This window comes from Callospermophilus lateralis, chromosome X, assembly GCF_048772815.1.
Source record: "Callospermophilus lateralis isolate mCalLat2 chromosome X, mCalLat2.hap1, whole genome shotgun sequence".
Taxonomy (NCBI): domain Eukaryota; kingdom Metazoa; phylum Chordata; class Mammalia; order Rodentia; family Sciuridae; genus Callospermophilus; species Callospermophilus lateralis.
Window position 1 is genome coordinate 68,273,931 of NC_135325.1, and position 8,625 is coordinate 68,282,555.

At 39.1% G+C, this 8,625-nt stretch overlaps 1 pseudogene; it reads right to left on the bottom strand.

Moving 5' to 3' along the window:
• Window positions 1-673: 673 nt before the first annotated feature.
• LOC143638590 (protein ARMCX6 pseudogene) lies at window positions 674-6,590 on the bottom strand (annotated as a pseudogene).
• Window positions 6,591-8,625: the final 2,035 nt, after the last annotated feature.

An 8,625-nucleotide genomic window follows, 5' to 3' on the forward strand; every position in this document is an offset into this window, starting at 1 on the left:
CCCTGCCAGGAAGCAGTGCTTGGGTTCCCAAGACAGGGAGGAGGGCTGGAAGCAGGTCTGACAGCAGCTTTGCAGGGGAAAGAGAGGTCAAGTAGGCCCTGGGCAAGTGGCAATCTTTACTGTGATAATTATGCACTGGATGTGCATGGATGCGTGACAGGGAGCCTCCCCCACTGCCCCCACCACAATCCCCACCATCGACCACCACCATAAGCAATGCACAAACACCAAGGACACTGGCCTTCCTCTCTAGGCTGGCAGTCAAGGAATCACAATCACCTTTATTGCGGGATTCCTCTGCATCAGGCACCCCTGTGTCCTGCTTGGAGAGTGCTGTCTTTCCCAGTTCACTCAACATTCCATCAGCATTCCCCCAACCTCCCTGTCCCCCACCTGTCGACCCTGCCCCCATCTCCCTTCTTGGAGCTTCTGCTGAGCACAGCCGCCCCTTTCTGCCCCTGTCTCCTGTGAGCACTGACAAGTGTGCATCTGTCAGAGAGCAGCCCCCACCCCCGGTCAGCTGGCATTTATTGTGCATGCAGGCCTTTCTCTTCGTGCAGACTGCAGGCTCAAGGACAAGGACCATGTCTCTCTCTTTTTGCCAATCAAAGCACACAAGTTTATTGATGATACACACAGATGCAGACTTGGGCGGAGGAAGTTAAGTCAGTACAATGGATACAAGGGGAGTGCACTTTGTGGATGAACAGGTTCGCCATCCATGGGCTGGTGTCGAAGAAAGAGAAAAGGAAAACACTTCAATGTAGGCAGCGGCAGATGCATTTTCAGCACGAGCTCCCAGATGGGCCTGGCCTCTGCAAAGCGGTCCCTCTCGGGCAGGGAGACCATCACAGGCAAGCGAGCACTGGTGGTACTCTAGTTTGATGTCCCTTATCTGCAGCAGGCGAGCCACAGTGATCCCTTTACTGCATCAAGAGGGCTGCAAGGGAGTAATTTACAATGCACAATGCCTGCAGACTGCAAAATCAAGGAATTACCCAAAGCTCTACGGGGGAGCCCTGCCTGGCCAAAAAGAGTGTGGTCTTCAGTCTAGCTTCTGGAACGTGCACCCAGCCCCAGTGACCCCCGGTGATGGGGTGACTGCCTGGGGCTGGATCCTCAGTAGCACCCACTGCAGATTCTTTGACATCTGCAAACCTAGCAGGGTTTGTGTGGAGTCAGTCCCATTCTGTCCCAGAAGGCTATTTAAGGGGTGAGGGTTTCCAGGAGAACCTCTCTGTTTGCACTTCTGATAAAGAGGGACATGAATGAGAACAGCATCTGGGCACCCAGCAACTCCCCTGCCAAGAGTGGCTTTTCAGACAAACCCATCAGCGGTTCTAAAACCTGAACCTTAGCACAGCCACTTCTTTCGGGTATCAAAGGAAACTTCAAGTCTGAAACGGACTTGGCAAGCATGTTATTAATAACTGTCATGCCTATTAACAAATTTAATCCGGCCTGCTGCAGAAATGAGTTGCAGCTACGTGGCACAGTCTCCTGACACACTTCATTGATGAACATCTTAATCTGGCCCTGATTTTCAGTACTGGCATTCAAGTTACCTGGGGCACACAAAGCTTCCTCCCTCACAGTGGGGTGGGGGGTGGGGAGTGTGTTTCCACAGATGGAAAGGTTGGCCAAATGATTCCTGATATCCTGGCTAAGTGAAAAAACAGCATCCTTGGGCTCAGCAAACAACTTTTTTCCCTGAATAGAAGGACACTTGGAGAGGTCTAGATTCAACTGACACTTTTATTGTGTTCAGTATCACCCCTCCCCAAATTATCCTTTTTATTTAAAAAAATGTTATTCTTATTTATTGGTAAAGTATCCTCTCTGTGAGTCCTTGGATCCTTTTTTGGCTATCATTGAAGTTTACTTCACCCTCTGGACTTGGCTTTTTTTGCACCCTTAACTCCTGATCAAAGACTGTACTTGTCCTCTCCCTGGTCTGAAATGACCCACTCTTCTGGTCTTTTCTTACTGGATTCCATCTTCTTGTGTTTAGTGGGGAAGTAACTATAGCAACTTCTAGAGCCAACTTTTACATGTTTCTGTAATTCATAATTTGTAGACATAATACATCTTCAACAAGGCACAATTGGGTCTTATTCTAGAAAATTCATCTAGTGGTGATGTTCTAGGAATCATATTGTTACCACTCCCGCCCCCCGCCAGTCACAAGCTTTATATTGCCATCCCATATGGCTTTAGATTCTTATTAATATACATGGAGCTTTGATATGAAATGATATATCAGAAATACAAGTCAACACACACGATAAGGGGGTATATGTATCTCTCTTTCTTGAGTTAGAATCTTAATTTTCAAATGTTTCTCCTCTGCTATTTACCTCCTTTTTAGCTCATTTCTGCAGTTCTCCTGAGGTACAGTACATGCCTCTTTCCAGCACCAAAGTTAAAAAGAGTAGAATAAAGCCTGGCAGAAGGAGAATCTGAGTTACCTCTGGACCCTGTATTCTGACTCTGACACCCCACACTCACCCCTTATCTCCAGGTATATGGCACTATATGGAGGAATTTTCTCCCTCCCCTTCCTGTATTTTTGTGTACAGGTAGAGAGACAATAGAGAATGGGGATTTTAGATGCACTGGTACATAAGACTCAGGCGCAATCTGCCTAAATGGTAGCTTTGAAGTCTACCATTTATGTCTCAAGCTCAGCATCTACCTTGTCCTTCTGGTACTTTGTCATCTTGTCCCTCTACAAATGCCTATTTTTTTGCTCTACCTTACCGTATCCCCATTTCTGCTTTATAAATATTGACCTGCTTACCCAGAGCCAAAAAGCATGTGATTACAGGATTTCTGAATACAGTAGAAGAGTAAGTTTTGGTTTAGTACTTGCGTCTACTGTCTGTGACAGGTTCAAGCCTGATATTTCCTTAACACAAGTTTCTTCAGTGTGTACCAAATATCCTGTCATTGGCTTCCTCTTCCTTTCCATTGGGTTTTGCTACCCTCTACAGACAGACAGGCAAAACAACCTCTTTCAGTAGTTTGATGAACTTTTAATGTGGGGTGGTAGGCTAGTATTCTTTTACTGATTCAAGACTGTCTGGACGTTTTCCATCTCTCATTCATGGATCCCCAATAACATCTCTCTTCCTGGTCCCATGTATCCTTTAGAGAACTGAAATGAGCCAGTAGATTGGGCAGGCCTGTAGGAGAAGCTGATTCTATATAATCTTGAATCTGTCCTTCCAGGTGATCATTCTTACAACACCAACTTGCACTTCTTAACCAGAACAGAATCTTCTTCACGCACCTATTAACAGGGAGCTGATTGCAGAATCAAAACATACTTCACCTCTCAAGTGTTCTTGATCACTTGAGACATATGTCACCAACATCACCAATGAGCCATGGTCCCCCAAATCCCCTCCTACCAACAGTAATGCAAAAATGTACCTGCCATTTTCTCTTGCCCCCAACACACCAGAATGCCACTCATTTATTTATTTGCCAAGGCTAGAAGCCAAAAGAAAGTGCATTTACATTTGGTTATATTTTACCTTTGTCTGATTTCCAGGGAGAAAATATACCTTCTTTGGAGTACCTGTCTATTTCTATTTCTTTGTCTTCTCTTAGAATACAGGACAGCAGCACATCTCCTTACTTTCCCTACCCTCAGCCACTAATATGCATCATTCTGCTTGGACCCCACAAAAAAGTGAGATGGAGATATTTTCAATATTTATTTCTTATCTCTGTTGATTTTTCTTGAAAATACAGGCTTGTTAATAATGTTTGTTTATGCTTTTATGTATATAGGGAGGTTTCTGGAGTGATGTTTGCTAAAATGCCACTGCAGGTTATTTTGTAGAGTAGGATTTAAGGCAAAACAAATTGTAGTTACAATATCAAATGTTAAGGTACCTTAACAGTGGGACATGATGAACACAGCTGTATCTTGGATAAGACCCCCCCATAAAGTAGCATTTACCTTGCAGAAATCACTGCATTTCAGTTTTCAAACGCTAATTTTGTTTTCAGAGAAAAAACATACATAATTTATGACCTAATACCTAACAGAAATGCATGCATATGTTCACCAAAAGACTTTTAAAAGAATGTTTATAGCAGCACTGTTCATAATAGCTGTAAACTGGGAGCAACCTAAGTATCCATCAGCAGTAGGATAGAAAAATACAATAACAATATGTTCATAAGTGATAGTTATATTCACAAATGACAGTAAGTACTATATGGAGCAGTAGGGGTTAATCTCAGACAATGTTAGCAACAAAATTACAAAACAATATTATGATGTGATTCTGTTTATCTAAAATCTAAAAGACCCACAAAACTAAACATGTTGTTAGAGGTTCAAATACTGATTTCATTTTCAACAAGGGCATCATGCCTGTGCAATGGGGAAAGCAAAGTCTCTTCAACAAAAGGTGTTAGAAAACTAGATAGCCAAAGCAAAACAATGAAATTGAACATTTATCTTATACAAGAAATAAAAATCATCTCAAATTCATTAAAGAAAACTCTAGCTGGGCATGGTGGAACACTTCTGTAATCCCAGCCACTTGGGAGGTGAAGGCAGGATCACAATCCAAAGCCAGCCTCAGCAACTTAGTGAGGCCCTAAGCAACTTAGCAAAATCTTGTCTCAAATTTTTTTTTAAAAAAAAGGTCCAGGATGTAGTTCAGTGGTAAGTGCTCCTGGGTTCAATCTACAGTACCAAAAAAATAACAACTTCTTTAAAAAAGAAAAGTCTAAAATATCTAGAAGGAAAAATATAGGAAAAGCTTCATGACATTTGGCTTGGCAATAATATCTTGGATATGACACCAAAAGCATGAAGAAAAAAAGAAAAATTAGAAAAGTGGGACTACATAATACTAAAAAGTTTCTGCACAACAAAATCATAAATGAATTAGACCAACAAGTATATATACAATGCTGCACCCAACAACAATAGAATACATAATCTTTTCTATTGTGGAATATTCTTCAAAATAAGCCATATGTTAGGATAAAACAAGTCTAAAAATTGAAAATATTGAAACCATACAAAGGATTTTCTTTGACTACAATGGAGTGGAATGAAACTAAAAATCAATAACAGAAGGCAGTGGAGAATTCACAAATCTCTGAAAAGTAAACAACATACTCTTAAATAACTAATGGGTTAAAAAACATTAAAAGTGAAATTTAACAAGTATTTTAACATGAATGAAACTAAAAACACAATACACCAAAATTTGAGAGATGGCAAAAGCATAGATGAAGGGAAATTTATATCAGTAAGTGTCTACATTAAGAAAAATATAACAAATTAATAATCTAATTTTACATTAAGGAATTCGAAAGAAAAATGAAACTAACACCAAAACTAACAGAAAAAAAAATAAGTTAGAAAATTACAGTGGAGTTCAATAATAGAGAGAATGGTAAAACAATAGACAGAATCAATGAAACTAGAAGTTGGTTCTTTTAGAAAAAATAAAACTGACAAAACTTTTGGTAGACTGACAGAAAGATAAGACACAAATATTACTAATCAAAAATAAATCTGAGGATATTATTGTAAATATTATATAAATAAAAAAGAAGTATAAGAGAATGTTTACAGCAATTATATACCAAAAACTTAGATAACCTAGGTGAAATAAAAAATTCCCCAAAACACACAAATCACCAAAAAGAATTTGTTAGTGACTCAAGACATAGAAAAAAATCTCACATAAACTAACAAAACACATCTATTAATGTTTTATATTTAAAAAAAAGAAAAAAGAAAAAAACTCCTTTCTGTAGATAATAGACCATAACAAGTAAACTGTTGAATCAGTGATTATATTTTTTATAAACAACCACCCTAGCAGATGTCACCAAGATGGTAGAATAGGATTTCCCAACTTTGATACTCCCACCACCACCTCTGTCCACAGAAACATTCACTTGAACTATCCACATGTGAAAATAACTCCATTTGAGCTAAGGAAAACAGGTGAAGAATTAAAGCACCTGGATGTAGTACAGAAATAAGAAAAGACTCTTTGAAGAGAGTAGGAAGGATATTTTTACATTATCCACATCACCCCTTCTCCAAACCTAGGGCACACAGCATGAAGAGAGACACCCTCTGCTGGTGGGGGCAGGAAAGAGAAGTAAGCACTAGACATTGTCTTGGATCCCACACTAGGCCCATTCCAGTAAAACTCAGTACAGGCAGGCCAACATACTCTGGTCTCCAAGCCCACCTGGAAGACTCAGTCTCTAGGCCTGCTCCACCACCAGGCTATCCTCAGCAGCTCCAGGCTCCGGAAAGGCTCTAGTACCTGGCCTCTGCAAGGCTGGTCATAAAGCCAGCCCTGTGACTCCAGGCTCCAAAGCCTGGTCAAATCACACAGGCCCAGACTTCAGGCCTACACCAGCACCAGGTTGGCACACCTGGCCACAGGCACTAATGGACACAGTTTCCAGGTTTGCCCAGTACCAGGCCATTCCCTATAACCGCAACCATTTGGACCTTGGTTCCAAGGCTTGACCTGGAGGTCTGAGACTTGCAAGACCACCCCTGAAGTTCCAGGCTCCAGGCCAGCCCTCATGGATCCAGGACTCAGGGGTGCCCCTGTAGAATCTGGCTCCAGTTCCACCCCAGGACCAGGTCAGCTTCTATGAACACAAACTTCAGGTTGGTTTGCACAGATACAGGCCTGTATCTGAACATACTAATAATGAGTATCAAGATATTAAATTAGTAGTAAAAAGTCTCCAAAGAAATGCCCAGAACCTGACAGTTTCACTGCTGAATTCTTCCAAACATTTAAAGAACTAATATCAATCTTTCTCAAACTCTCAATAAATTGAAAAACAGAATACTTCCAAATTCATTTTAGAAAACCAGCATGACCCTCATCCAAAGTCATACTATAAGAAAAGAAAACTACAGGCAACATCCCTGTTGAACATAGTAAACGAAATACTAGCAAGCTAAATTCAATGCATCTAAAAAGATCATTCAAATTATCAAGTAAGATTTTTCCCCAAGTATGTAAAAATGGATCAGCATATACAAATCAATCAAAGTAATATACAACATTAACAGAATGAAGCAGCTATATGCAGTGGTGCATGCTATAATCTCAGATACTTGGGAGGCTGAAACAGTGAGATCTCAAGTTGAGGCCAGCCTAGGAAAGTTAACAAGACCCAGTCTCAAAAAAATAAAAAGGGATGTAAATATAACTCTGTGGTAGAGTGTCCCTGGGTTCAATCTCCAGGCCAAAAAAAAAAAAAAATGAAGAACAGAAACCAAATGATCATCTCAGTAGATACATAAAAAGCATTTGACATTATTCAATTCCCTTTCACTATAAAAACTCAACAAATTATATACAGACTGAATGTAACTCAACACAATAAATGCCATATATGAGCAAACACTCAGCTAATATCAGAGCCAATGGTGAAAAGTTGAAAGAATTTCCTCTTAGATCAGGCACAAGACAAGGATATCTATTCACACTACTTCTATTCAACATAGTACTAGAAGTTCCAGCCAGAGCAATTAGGCACAAGGAATCAATAACATGAAACCAATTGGAAAGGAAGAAGTTAAAGTTGTCCCTGTTGGTAGAAGACATGATCTTATCTATAGAAAACCTTAAGTCACCACCAAAATTGTTAAAAGTAATCAATTAAACAATAACAAAAATCAGTAACATTTCTATACATAAACAATGAACTGTCAGAAAAGGAAATCAAGAAAATAATTTCATTTACAATAGCTACCAAAAAAATTGTATTTAGCAACACATTTAGCCAAGGAGATAAAGCACTTGTACAACTGAAAACTAAAAACATTCATGAAGAAATTAAAGAAGACACAAATAAATGGAAAAACATCAGGTGTTCATGGACTAGATGAATTTATAGTTAATAATGTCCAGACTACTCATAGCAATCTATAGATTTGATGCAATATTTATCAAAACCCCAATGTCATTTTTCACAAAAATAGAAAAAAAAGTCCTAAAATTCATAAGAAATGAAAGAACCCCCAACAGCCAAAGGAATATTAAGCAAAAATATCAAATGTAGAAGCATCATTGCACAGTTACAATTATCAAAAGCACATTGCATTGGAATAAAAATGAACATGTGGAGCAAAGGAATAGAACAAATACTAGAAATAAATTCATGTATATAGGGCTAATTGGTTTTTGACACGGGTACCAAGAACACACAATGGGGAATAGACACACTTTAATAAAATGTGCTGTGGATAGTGATTTTAATTTTCTTTTTATGTCTTTATGGTACATAAAATATATGAGCTCAGAACACATACACACACATATGCATGTGTGTGCACACATATATATTCTAAATGATTGTTGTGGGATTTAAATTGAGATGGAGTTTCTGTTATAATCTCACCTTTGTTCCCTCAAAACATGGTTGTTAAGCTGCTATTTTCATATTTCAATAAATCAATTTCTTCCATTGTTTAAAAAAAAAGAAAAGAAAAAAAAGAAACTGGCTATCCATATAAAGAATAAAATTAGACCCTCATCTCACACTATAAACAAAAATCAACTCAAGCCAGGTGTGTTGGTGCATACCTGTAATCCTAGCTAC